This window comes from Oryzias latipes, chromosome 2 (genome assembly GCF_002234675.1).
Source record: "Oryzias latipes chromosome 2, ASM223467v1".
Taxonomy (NCBI): Eukaryota; Metazoa; Chordata; class Actinopteri; order Beloniformes; family Adrianichthyidae; genus Oryzias; species Oryzias latipes.
Window position 1 is genome coordinate 4338520 of NC_019860.2, and position 13695 is coordinate 4352214.

Consider the following 13695-nt stretch of genomic DNA (forward strand, 5'->3'; position numbering starts at 1 on the left):
TCCTCTCTTTTTATTGCTCTGACCCACCGGGCCTGGCTCCTTTGGAAAGCTGTGGAAACTCATGTGAGGCACTTCTGGTTTGTTGTTGGAACAGAAAGGAATGCTACAGCGACACCTGCTGGTGGATTGTGACATATTGGTCTGATGTGCAGGAAGATAAAGGGAAAAAGGGATTAAATGAATAGTAAACTGTTCAAAAATAGAAACCAATGGGCAGAATAATATCTGCTCCAATGGAAGGTGGATATTTTCAATAGAACATTAGAAACATAAGTATTGGAGGATTACTTCAAGGATCTAAAGTGATGGAGATGTTGCCATTTTGTCTGACGTCAGCGTGAAAAGGTCTATAGGCAGCGACAGTCCATGAGGCGTCTACCTATATTATATTTTATTTCATTCCTTATGAAAGTCCACTTTAGAACAACAGAGATGACCTTTGTAAGGGGAAGACTCTCATTCATCCACCATCGAGGTCATTGGTTTTCATTTGAAAGGTTCTGTTCTACTTAGAATAGAAGAGGAGAAAAAGTCGAATAGAACCAAATCATAAAGGCAATTCCCTTAACAATAAAACAACTTATTAAAAACACTCATGTGAAAAACTCAAATAGCCCTAACTTACCGACTCTATGTCATGGATGAAGACTTTTAATAGAAAGAAAAACCAAACAAGATAAGACGTAAACATGTCAACAATCAGTGCTATCCCACACAATCAAAGGGAAATAGTCCACAAAAGTTTTCTAAAGCAGAAATAAAAAAAGAAAGCGGGGAACCAAATCCTTCATATTCCCAGTAACCCCAAAACCAAGGAAATTCATTCTGAAATGTTGAAAAAGATCAATCATCCAGTAAAATGCTTAGATCAGTGTTTTTCAACCTTTTTTGAGCCAAGGCACACTTTATTCTTGACAAAAATCCCGCGGCACACCAGTATCCAAAAATTAGAAAAGGAGAAACTCCATACTCCGTATTGATGTATCTCATGCTCATTTTTGTGATAATTGTGGTGGAAAAAGCTGGAAGTTGCAGCTGTTTTTATATGTCTATGAGTTTCCCCTTTTTTACATTTTTGGATGCTGGTGTGCCGCAGGATTTTCGTCAAGGTTAACCCTTGTGCTGTCCTATAACCCCACCCTTACATTGACGTGTTTTCCCTACCATGACAATGGCCCTGGAGAAAATCTCCCCTGCGTTTCCGACCACGGTCGGAAAGAAAAAAAGAGAAGTCATCGCACAGGAAAGGTTCAACAGCATCCCTGCAGGCAGATTTCCACTTGAATCCTTTCCCTCCACCAAAGACCAGATATCTACGTCTGTGTGACGCCTCCGTCTGAGGAGAACTTTTTGGCATTTTCAACAATCCAATGCTAATATAACAGACTATTTTCATTCCTCTTTATTGTTTTATGCTGAAACGGGACGTTTCATCTGGAGGAGGGGGCGTAAGTAACACTGTTGAGTTCCGCATTGGTGATCGGATGACAGGTTCATGACGTAAGGTGACTGATGAACTTCAGGTTATGTGAATAAAATGGAGAATAAAGGCTGCAGCGGTTCTCTACACCCAAACGTGTCTCTGAGATCCTTATTTTACAAATGAAACTGCTTTACCGACACCGAACCCCGGAAAGCCGACTCCACTGAAAATAATCTGATTTTGAGTCGCTAAAAGGTTCCGAATCTCTTTTTCTTTTAAACCTATCCAGAAATAAAGCTTCATGAAAGGCTCCACATAATCTATGACTTTTCTCTCATAAATTTACGATTGAAAAACGTTTTTTTTCTGGTGAATTTACAACTTAAAAGTCGTAATAAAAAAAAGACAAAGAGCCTTAGATGCATATGTCAGTATGTGCAGAGCTGGGTAAATTTATATTTTTAGACAAATGTATATTTGTAAGAAATTACGTTATCTAGTAAGAAAACGCCCTACTCTAGTCCAAATATCACGTAGCTCTCAGGAGCACCGAATAGTTTGAAAATGATTTTTTTTTCCCCGCCGGTAGGAAAAAAAAGTCCTCATTTCCGTTGTGCTGAGGTTAGTGCTAATGATGCGGTTATGTCGTCGTGTTGCGGATAATTTCGTTGTGCTTTGGGTAATGCTGTTGCGTTTTTTCTTTTGTATGTAGTGTGAGCCCTGTCGGACACCATAAAAAAGGGATTCTGAGCAGAAAGCAGACAAATGGACTTGGAAATATCCAGAATCTGCAGGGAGAGGATTCCAACCATACAACCTGCAACTGCAGTTCAGGAGCGCCTCCTACAGGACAAAGTGGAGAAAGACATCCAAAAAGCTGCTTTATGAATAGATGCTCCATGTCCACAACAGGCTGATTCTGAACTGAAAGCAGCAACGGGGACCAGATGGTAGATCTTCATCAGAAACCAGGTTTTTAAGGAAGTTTGAAGATTCAATAATCACAGTGGTGGTGAGGAGGAGGAGCACAGACATCCAAAGATTGAGGAGCAGCAGGTACTGATGGAGTCTTCCTCACTGATTTTCCTTTAATCTTTATTTTTTCTTCTTTAAGCAAAGACGACAAATAAGGCAGAAAACTGTTCTCTCAAACTCCTCGTTTTTATTTTTTTACAATTTCTTAACTTCATTCTGAAAATCTAAACCAAATCCTCTCTTTTAATCCTGGTTCTGGTCATATTCAGATTCCTCAAACACTTTTGAAACCTTCATTTCATCCATTCAAATGTGAAAAGAATCCAGATCCCTTTGCTGTAAATTTGTTCAAATCAGTTGAAAGATTTCATTCCTGAAGCCAAACATTGATGGAAATTTCGTCCATAGAAAAGGAACTTCATCAAATTTGGATTTCACAGATCTGTATTTCTTTTGTTTGTGATCTTTACTTTTATTTTGGTTTTGATTGCTTGAAATAAATCCAACTTTGATTTGGGGATAATATTTCTAAAGGTGCATCTCTTCCTGTTTGTAGATGTCTCTCATCACTTAAAATGTCTCCAGTCTGAGAGGAAGTCCTCAGTCAGCAGATGACCTTGACAGTCAATCCTTCTGTCCTACAAAGTTTCTGCAGTTGTTTCTTGTGTGTTGACATCAAGGCTGCAACAAACTTCTGTTCAGATGCCAAAAGAGCCCACATTTCTTTCCAGCAGGTTCAGAGATCTTGTTTAGGGTCCTGTGGATGTCATTGCAGCTGAAGTCTCACCAGATGAGTTCTGTGGATCATTTTGATGGTTGCTGGTTCATTGATGCTCTTCATCCACAGTGACTGCATTTGATTCAACCTGAGTGGATGATGAGTTGTGAGGACCTGCTTGAACCTGAAGCTTTCTGGAATGTTCCAAAGTTGATCAGAAACCTTCATCAGACAGGAAGTCTGTTTTTTCTGATTCAGAAGGTTTTTGGGAAACTGCAGAGTTTTCTTTGAGGAGCTAAAAGGGGGTCTAAGGGCAGGGATGTCAGTATAGCTTAGTCAGTTTGTTAGTTCATTTTAGTATTTTCCTATTGAACTCTTTGTATTCATGATCTTTTTGATTTCATGTTTCACTTTTCAATTACCGATATGAAGCCCATCAAGGCGACTGTTGTTGTGAATTTGGGCTATACAAATAAAATTGAATTGAATTGAATTAAAGAGCTGCTGTCAGTCTGCTTTGGTCCATCAGGAATGAAGGTCCAGAATGAGAGGAACCTGAAGAAAGTGAATCTTCATCATCTGCTGCTAAAGAAGACAGAGGAAGATCCACTGTGAGAGCAGCTGCAGAAAGATTCCACTTTTCTTGCAGCTTTTCTGCTGTTTTTCTCCTCTGAGAGAGTTTGGAGTTCCCAGCAGTTTGAGTGGAGCTGAAGCAGCAGAGTTGTCTGATCAATGATTCCCTCAATCCTTGACTGGTCCATCCCAAACTCATCTGTTCATCAAATGTAGATCAAAGAAGAAAGTGATGATCTAGAAAAGAATCTGTTTGTCTGCAGGTCTGTTTTTCTCCAGATCCTGGAGCTGCTGAACATCTGAATCCAACCCATGTTTCAGATCAACACTCCAAGTTAGAATGAGAAGAGGAAGTGCTGTTCTCTACCAGTCCACCGGGGGAGCTGCAGCACAATCACTGTCCACTTGATGCTTGACCCTAAAATTACGCGAACGCATCAGGCTTTTGAAAAATCAATGGTTTCATGAAAGAGCAGCAGAGGCTGAACGTCACGCTCAGTCCAAAAACCACAGAGAATTCTATGCAGCTATCAACAAGATCTACGGTCCCAGGAGTAAAACCACACACCCAGTACGGTCGAAAAGTGGCGCCCTTCTTACATCAACCCTGAGCATCAAGGGTAGATGGGTAGAACACTTTAGCGAGCTACTTAACCAACAACTGTTGACGCGAGTCTTATTGATATCGAACAGCTCCCAACCGATGTCTCACTTGATCTTCCAATAACTGAAGAAGAACTTGATATTGCACTCAAAAATACAAAACTTGGTAAAAGCCTGAAGTACTTATACATGGTGGTAATACCCTAAAAGCATTCATTTTCAAGATTATTTCAATGTTCTGGATCACTGAAAACATACCATCAGAAGTTACCGACCCAAACATCACCATCCTCTTCAAAAAGGGAGACCGAAGTCAATGCGGGAACTATCGAGGGATTTCTCTGTTAAGTGTGGTGGGGAAAGTGTTTGCTGATATCCTCTTACAGAGACTCAAACGCATATGTCATGATCAGAACACGAAGCGGACCCAAGTGCTGGAACCCAGAAGGAAAAACAGGTAAAAGGTTGGTAAGAAGGATTTATTTTACTGATCCAGACAGGGCAGTGAGCAGACGTGACAGTAGATGTGGAGGGTGGCTGGTGTAACTGACGAGGAGCGTGGCATAGGCTCTTGAGGGAGTCGAGGCTGGAGTTCTTGGCGAGTGGCGTGCTTGGAGCTCTTGACGAGTGGCGTGGCTGGAGTTCTTGCGGAGCGCTGAGACTGTGGATCTTGAGGAAGGAAGGCGTCAGCCTGGAGATAGAGACAGCTGCTGCTCGAGGTGGTGTAGACTCAGGACTCACGTGGCTTGAGATTAACCTGAGGCAGAGGAAACAAGGTTCAATTAGCGAGGCACAAGACTAAGGGAGCCAGACGTGAATCACAACGTGACTAAGCACCATCAGGGTTAACGGACTGGCGATGAATGCTGGAGCTGGGTCTCCTTATGAAGAGCAGAGGCTTGATGAGAAGATAGGATGCAGCTGAGAGTCAGGAGCAGAGCAGAGCTGGGAGGGGGAGGAGTCAGACCGAGGCACCATGACAGTACCCCCCCCTCAACGACCGCCTCCAGGCGGTCCCGGACGCCGATCAGGGTGGGCACGGTAGAAGTCCGCGATGAGGGAAGGGTCGAGGATGAGGGAACGGGAGACCCAGGAGCGTTCCTCAGGACCGTACCCCTCCCAATCCACCAGATACTGGCGACCACGGCCACGACGACGAACATCCAAGATGCGAGACACATCGAACGCCGGAGCGCCATCAATGATACGGGTGGGTGGAGGGGAGACGGACGGCGGGCACAAAGGGCTGTCCAGAACAGGCTTAAGATGAGAAACATGGAATGTGGGGTGTACCTTGAGGGCCGCAGGGAGGCGAAGACGGACGCAGGAAGGATTGATGATGCGGTCGATGATGTAAGGACCGATAAACCTGGGAGCCAGCTTGCGAGAAGTAGACTGTAGAGGAATGTTCTTAGAGGAAAGCCACACCTTCTGTCCAACCTGATATGTGGGCCCCACAACCCTGTGGCGATTGGCAGCACGGCAGTTGCTCTCCTTAGTACGAATTAGAGCAGCCCTGGTCTGGGTCCACACGCGTTGGCAGCGCTGGAGATGGTGTTGCACCGAGGGCACTGCCAAATCCAGCTCTTGAGAAGGGAACAGAGGCGGAGAGTAACCAAGAGAGGCTTCAAAAGGGGAGATCCCCGTGGCAGATGAAGTGTGGGAGTTATGAGCATATTCAATCCAAACTAGATACTTGGCCCAGTCGGCAGGATTCTGAGCTGCCAGGCAGCGAAGAGCCGCCTCAAGCTCCTGATTTGCCCGTTCCGCTTGGCCATTAGATTGGGGGTGGTAACCGGAGGTAAGGCTGACTGTGGCGCCCAGAGCTGAACAGAAAGCCTTCCAAACTTGGGATATGAACTGAGGGCCCCTGTCGGAGACGATGTCGGCGGGTATCCCATGGTGACGAAAAACATGGTGTACTAGGATGTCAGCGGTCTCGGTGGCGGTAGGTAGCTGGGGAAGTGGCACAAACTGAGCTGCTTTAGAGAACCGATCGATGATAGTAAAAATAACTGTATTGCCTAGAGAGGGGGGCAAACCGGTAACAAAATCCACAGCAATGTGGGACCAGGGTCTGTGAGGAGTGGGCAATGGGTGAAGTAGGCCTGAAGGAGGCGAGTTAGATGATTTGGACCTAGCACAAGTGGTGCAAGCGGCAACGTACTCACGCACATCCCTCTCCATGTTGGGCCAGCAGAACCTTTTCCGGATTAGATTGAGTGTGCGGAAAACCCCTCCATGGCAGGCAATACGAGAGTTGTGACCCCAGGAGAGAACGTCGGATCTGAGAGAGGTGGGAACGTAGAGGACACCGTCAGGACAGGGATCATGGTTAGGCTCCTCACCTTGGGCATTCATGACGCGGTTCTCAATGTCCCAAATAAGATTCCCCACGATGCAGGTAGGAGGGATGATCATGGTAGCAGCAGAGGCATTGTCAGGGCTGAATCTCCGGGAAAGCGCATCAGGTTTGGTGTTTCGGCTGCCTGGTCTGTAAGTAATAGTAAAATTGAACCTGTCAAAGAATAGACACCACCGAGCTTGACGAGAATTTAACCTCTTGGCAGATCTTAAGTAGGCCAGGTTTTTATGATCGGTCCACACAATGAAAGGTTGGCTAGCTCCCTCCAGCCAATGACGCCACTCCTCCAGCGCCAACTTTATGGCCAGCAGCTCGCGATTTCCTACGTCGTAGTTACGTTCTGCTGGAGAAAGTTTCCGGGAGAAGAAGGCGCAGGGTTTGAGTTTTCCTGAAGTGTTTTCTCTTTGTGAGAGAACCGCACCAACACCAGTGTCCGAAGCATCAACCTCAACAATAAATTGCCTTGAGGGGTCAGGTTGGATGAGAATAGGAGCCGTGACAAACAGAGACTTGAGAGAGTCAAAAGCGGTCTGGGCCTCAGAATTCCATTTATAGGGCTTGGAGATGGAGGTTAATTGAGTGAGGGGTGCCGCAATGCTGCTGTAGTTTCTTATGAATCTGCGATAAAAGTTGGCAAAACCCAGAAATTGTTGCAACTTTTTGCGGGTTTCAGGAGGTTCCCACTGAGAGACTGCTTCGAGTTTAGCTGGGTCTGGACGGATACTGCCTGACTCAAGAATATACCCGAGGAACTGGATAGAGGAGGCATGGAACTGACATTTCTCAGCCTTAACAAAAAGCTGGTTTTCAAGGAATCGAGAAAGGACTTTGCGAACGTGGTTTTCATGCTGAACGGGGTCCTGAGAGAAAATCAAAATATCGTCGAGATAAACGAAGACGAACCGGTTAATGAAATCCCGGAGGACGTCGTTGACGAGCCTCTGGAAAACCGCGGGGGCGTTAGTGAGGCCGAAGGGCATGACCAGGTATTCGTAGTGGCCCAGAGGAGTGTTAAATGCGGTCTTCCACTCGTCGCCCTCCTTCATGCGGACTAGGTGGTAGGCGTTGCGAAGGTCGAGTTTGGAGAAAATGTGAGCACCTTGAACAGAGTCGAACACAGAACTAATAAGAGGGAGAGAGTATTTATCTTTGATAGTAATTTGGTTGAGCTCACGATAATCGATACAAGGTCGTAAAGTTTTGTCCTTTTTCTCAACGAAGAAAAAACCTGCACCAACCGGAGAGGAAGACGGGCGAATGTGACCGAACGAAAGTGCCTCATGGATGTAAGACTCCATGGCAGCTTTCTCGGGACCTGACAGGTTGAACAGATGACCTTTGGGCAAGGTAGCCCCTTGGAGGAGTTCTATGGCGCAATCATAAGGCCTATGAGGTGGCAGGGAATTAGCCTTAGACTTGCTAAAGACCGCTTTGAAATCATGATAACAGGCGGGTACTGACGTGAGGTCAATGTTTTCCGAATTTATGGTGGCAGCGGGCCGCATAGCAGGTATAGCGGACTGGAGGCAGTTAGCAAGACAAAAAGCACTCCAAGTTATAACGCGCTGGTGCACCCAGTCAAACTGGGGATTGTGGGTTTTAAGCCAGGAGTAGCCTAATACTACAGGATTTTGCGGAGCATGAGTAACAAAAAATTGGATGTACTCGTGGTGATTACCAGATGAAATGAGCTGAAGAGGCTTAGTACGATGGGTAATAAACGAGAGATGTTGACCCCCAAACCGGCAGCTTTTATGGGGGTGTCTAAGGGCTCCGTGGGCAACGAGAGGGATTTAACCAAATCAAGATCAATAAGGCTTTGTTCTGCCCCCGAATCAACCAGAGCATGAGTTTCAGTAACAACGGTTCCAAAACATAACTTGACAGGGATGTAAAAAAAATCCTTAGAAGTGGGAGCGACAAACTTACCCGCCCGCGGCCTGTCATCTAGCGGGGGGTTCGGGAGTTTAAACGGAGCGGACACTGGGAAACCTGATGGCCGTGATTACCGCAGTAGAAACACAACCCCTCATCTCTACGCTTCTGCCGCTCTTCAGCAGACAGCTTGGAATGGCCGACCTGCATAGGCTCCACTGGGGGTTCGCGTGGTCTGAGTGGAGAAAAATCATCCAGGTGGACTGGGAACGGAGACAGATTAGCGGATGGCTGTTTACGAGGTAAGGAGTTACGTTCATGATTACGTTCTCTGAGACGGGTGTCGGAACGTAAAGCGGCGGAAACTAGTTCTTCAAATGATGAAGCTTCAGGCTGTGAGCACAAGTGATCTTTTATGTTTTCATTTAAGGACTGATAAAAAATGCCTCTGAGCGCCGGGTCAGACCATCCAGCCTCCACTGCTAGGATCCGGAAATCAATCACATGGTCGCTGACAGATAGATTGCGTTGCTTGAGGCTCAGCAAACGTCTGGTGGCTTCTTCCTGCTTTCTAGGCTGATCAAAAACGAGTCGAAACTCACCAATGAATCTTTCGAAGGGGAGGTGGGAGATGGGATTGGCCGCCAGGAAGGCTTGGGCCCACTGCAGCGCTTTACCCCTGAGGGCATTGACAATGAGCGTAATTTTGCAGTGGTCCGAGTGGTAGAAACGGGGGGCCTGCTGGAAGAGGAGTTGACACTGCAATAAGAAACCCCCGCATGCCTCTACATCACCATGGAACGGCTCAGGCTGTAATCGGTAGTTTTCCGGGGCCGAGGCAGAAACGGAAGCAGTTAGGTCGCTGGGAGACGGAAGTGGTGCTGGGGCTGCGGAGCTGGATTGTTGTCTAGTCAATTCCAACAGAGTCTGTGTCATGCTATCCAGACGCCGAAATAAATCCTGCTGGGCGGAGGCCATTTGGTTCAATGTGTCGGCTTGACGTCCAAGCATGATGCCCTGCTGTTGAACTGCCAGACGGAGTCCTTCTGGGTCAGCTGGGTCGGGGTGGTGGCCAGTCCGTTCTGTCATGATCAGAACACGAAGCGGACCCAAGTGCTGGAACCCAGAAGGAAAAACAGGTAAAAGGTTGGTAAGAAGGATTTATTTTACTGATCCAGACAGGGCAGTGAGCAGACGTGACAGTAGATGTGGAGGGTGGCTGGTGTAACTGACGAGGAGCGTGGCATAGGCTCTTGAGGGAGTCGAGGCTGGAGTTCTTGGCGAGTGGCGTGCTTGGAGCTCTTGACGAGTGGCGTGGCTGGAGTTCTTTCGGAGCGCTGAGACTGTGGATCTTGAGGAAGGAAGGCGTCAGCCTGGAGATAGAGACAGCTGCTGCTCGAGGTGGTGTAGACTCAGGACTCACGTGGCTTGAGATTAACCTGAGGCAGAGGAAACAAGGTTCAATTAGCGAGGCACAAGACTAAGGGAGCCAGACGTGAATCACAACGTGACTAAGCACCATCAGGGTTAACGGACTGGCGATGAATGCTGGAGCTGGGTCTCCTTATGAAGAGCAGAGGCTTGATGAGAAGATAGGATGCAGCTGAGAGTCAGGAGCAGAGCAGAGCTGGGAGGGGGAGGAGTCAGACCGAGGCACCATGACAGCATAGCTGACAAGGTTTATCCCCAGTCACAATCCGGATATCGTGAAAACAGAAGTACCATTGATGGAATCTTTACTCTCAGACAACTTATGGAAAAAGCTAAAGAACAACGTCAAAATATGTACATTGTTTTTGTTGATTTTACCAAGGCTTTCGACACCGTAAACAGGGACTTTCTCTTTAAAATCTTGAGTAAGCTCGGCTGTCCACCAAAGTTCGTCAGGCTGATTCAAAGTCTTTATTCTCAAGGTAATGCCCGTCTTATTGTCGATGGAGTCTTGACCGAATCGTTTGAATATAACAGTGGTGTGAAACAGGGATGCAAGTTAGCACCCACACTGTATGGTATCTATGCTTCAGCTCTTCTTCTACTTGCATACAAAAATATTAGCCAACAATTCAGTATCAAAATTAGATTCCCCTAGGATGGTGATCTCTTTGACTTAAAGAGATTGAAAGCCAAAACCAAAACCTTTACTAACTTTATCAGAGAAGCACAGTACGCTGATGACATCGCTATCTTTAGCGACTCCTCACTTGGTCTGCAGACATTGCTAACGGCATACAACGACATGGCAAAACGAATGGGTCTGTCTATCAATATCCAAAAGACTGAAACTATGGGCATTGGTCCGGAAGAGCAGTTTTTCATCAACGGCAAGCCAATCAAAAATGTAAACCGTTTCAAATACCTAGGGAGTATTGTTACCAGCGACTGTTCAGTAAAAGAGGAACTAGTCACACGTACACAAGCTGTATCATCTGCGTACGGTCGGTTACGTCAACGTGTTTTCGATTCCCATGACCTTACACCCTCGACAAAGCTGAAAGTTTATACCCAATGTTTGACGCCATTACTTACATATGTTTCCGAAACCTGGACACTGTACCGACATAACATCAATCAGCTTCAGACAGTCCAACAGCGTCATCTGAGGAAAATACTAAGGATAAAGTGGAACGACTACATAAGCAACGAAGAGGTGTTACGGCGAGCGAATGCTGAGGATATTGAAATCACCTTAGTTAAAAGTCGTTTGCGCTGGCTCGGTCATGTATCTAGAATGGATAACGATCGTCCTGTAAAATCCCTCCTCTATGGTGAACTTGACAATGGTATTCGTCCTGTTGGTCGACCGAAACTAAGATATAAGGACACTTGTAAAAGTATTCTGAAGTCAGGAGGAGTTTTAGATCAATGGAAGGAGTTGGTTGCCGACCGACCGCTCTGGAGAAGAACCATCGTAAATGTTTGTGAAGCCGTGAATGCAAACCGAATTGCAAGCTATAACCGAAGAAAGGAGCACCGAGCACGAAAGAAAGCCTTGAATGGAATTTGAACTTGATAGAATTTGTCTTTATTATTTATGCTTTAAAGTGTTTTACCCGTATCGGGTTTAGGCATATTATTATTATTATTATTATGATGCTGAGAGAGACAGTGGAGCTGATCTCCTTGCAGCTCTGACACTCATCTCCACTTCCTCTGATTCCTCCATCACTCTGCTCTCCACCTCCCAGGAACACCGTCCAGTCACAACATCTCTGCAGACCAGCTGCTGCTGCTCCTCTCTGCTCCTCCAGGAGGAACATCAGACTCACAAGTCCCACCTGCAGAGAGAAAGTGTAGAGACAGAGATGAAGGAGTGTCTCCTGATCCTGGTCTGTCAGTCAGTGATGCAGCACAGCAGCAGAAAGAGCAGCAGGAGCTTCAGTCCTGTTCAGAGCAGCAGCTTCCTGTCATCTTCACCTGTTGGAGCTTCTGCTGCTCTGATTGGCTGACTGTTGTCCTGAAGCCTGTCATCATTCTCCTCAGAGCTTCACTGAGAAGCTGCAGCTTCACAGGAAACTCTGCATCTTTGCTCTCAGACTAACTTTAGGACCAAACATCTGGAAGCAGCTGGACTGACTCCAACCCTCTACTGACCTCAGAGTCTGCAGTTTGGAGTTTGGACTCTCCACCAGATCCTGGAGCTGCTGAACATCTGAAGACTGAAGGTTGTTCCAGCTCAGGTCCAGTTCTGTCAGGTGGGACGGGTTGGACTTCAGAGCTGAGACCAGAGCAGCACAGCTGGTCTTTGACAAACTGCAGTCCATCAACCTGAATCCAGAACAAAGAGTTGAGTTTAAAGACAGAGTTCATGTTTTTCATCCTTCACTTCTTCTAAAGACTTCAGAGCTGAAGAAGATCAGAAAGTTTAGAAAAAGTCCAAAGATGTGAAGCTACAGCAGCAGATCAGAAGAGTCCAGCAGAAGCAGAGAAGAAGAACATTCAGGAACATTCAGGACAACATGCAGCTGCTTTAGGAAAGAAGTCCAGATGTGTGAAAGTCAAACATCAGCCTGTGGCTGCATCCAAACCAACTGATGTTTCTGCAGCAACAGCAGAAAAAGTCCACTTGTGGACGATGTGTGTCTGTCAGAGCAGCATCCAGCTGCAGCATGACTCTGTCACTGTCTGCTCACAAACATCAGCTGCTGGACTCTCAGCGGCATCTGCTGAAACATAGCATGACTCAGAGTGCATGTGAGCGTGCACGGCTGCTTCTTCTGCACGCGCTTTAAAGGAGTCTGTTGGAGCATAGACACAAAGAAGAGCTGAAGGGCTGCAAGCAGAACTTTGTGGAGCACAAATGTCAGCAGACAGCTTTGAAACAAGCAGCTGCAGGAAGAAAAGAAGAAGTTCTTCTGCAGATCTTTAAAGAGAACAAGCAGCTGCAGGAAGATGCTGCTGCAGATCAGAATCTGGGCATTTCTGCTCACTGTGGGTCAACACAACTTTGTCATCATATTGATCTGAACACAACTGAAACATGGAGTCTGACCTCAGAGTCTGCAGTCTGCAGTCTGGACTCTCCAGAAAACCACACAGACGACGAACTCCTGAATCCTGAAGGTTCTGGTTCCTGCTCAGGTCCAGTTCTGTCAGATTAGACGGGTTTTTCTTCAGAGCTGAGACCAGAGCTTTACAGCTGATTTTTGACAAACTGCAGTTCTCCAACCTGCAATCAGACAGAAAAGTGTGTTAAGGAGCAGTGATGCAGCTGGAGGTCCAGGAACTTGGCACATTCAGTCAGCTGATGTCAGACTGACAGATGACATTTTCACTGTTTAGTAATTTGTTTTGAAATTTGTCCCTAAAACATGATGGCAAATTAAAATCTAATATAATTGAAATGACTTTAAAATAAAGTTAACAGAAAAGCTGAAATGTTGTTATCATTATAAATTATTAATTACTAAATACATTTTCAAAATACATGTTAGAAATGTAGATTGAACTGACAGATGGAAAATAAATTATCATTTTAAATATGGAACCAAAAAAAATAAAAATAAAATCCAATTGATTTTGCTTTGATTTTAAAATGATCAGATTAAATTGTTTTTCTTCATCTCGAATCCTAAATTGTAAAATGCAATTTCAAATAACATCATCACAAAGCAAAATGAATTGAGAATTGAAGATCACCTTGAATTATGGGTAAGAAAAAATTCC

General features: G+C 45.7%; 1 protein-coding gene and 2 long non-coding RNA genes across 8 annotated transcripts in view; all 3 read right to left on the reverse strand.

The window, feature by feature from the left end:
• LOC105355226 (NACHT, LRR and PYD domains-containing protein 12-like) overlaps positions 1-13695 on the reverse strand; it is a 354920-nt gene that overhangs the window by 95370 nt on the left and 245855 nt on the right. The gene's annotated exons all lie outside the window — the stretch shown is intronic.
• Positions 9675-10190, reverse strand: LOC111948770. Its single transcript, XR_002874762.1, has 2 exons — positions 10052-10190; positions 9675-9971 (listed from the first exon to the last, which is right to left on the reverse strand). It is a non-coding gene; the product is annotated as an uncharacterized LOC111948770 (long non-coding RNA).
• Positions 11527-12174, reverse strand: LOC111948776. The gene is made up of 2 exons (XR_002874769.1): positions 12124-12174; positions 11527-11807 (listed from the first exon to the last, which is right to left on the reverse strand). It is a non-coding gene; the product is annotated as an uncharacterized LOC111948776 (long non-coding RNA).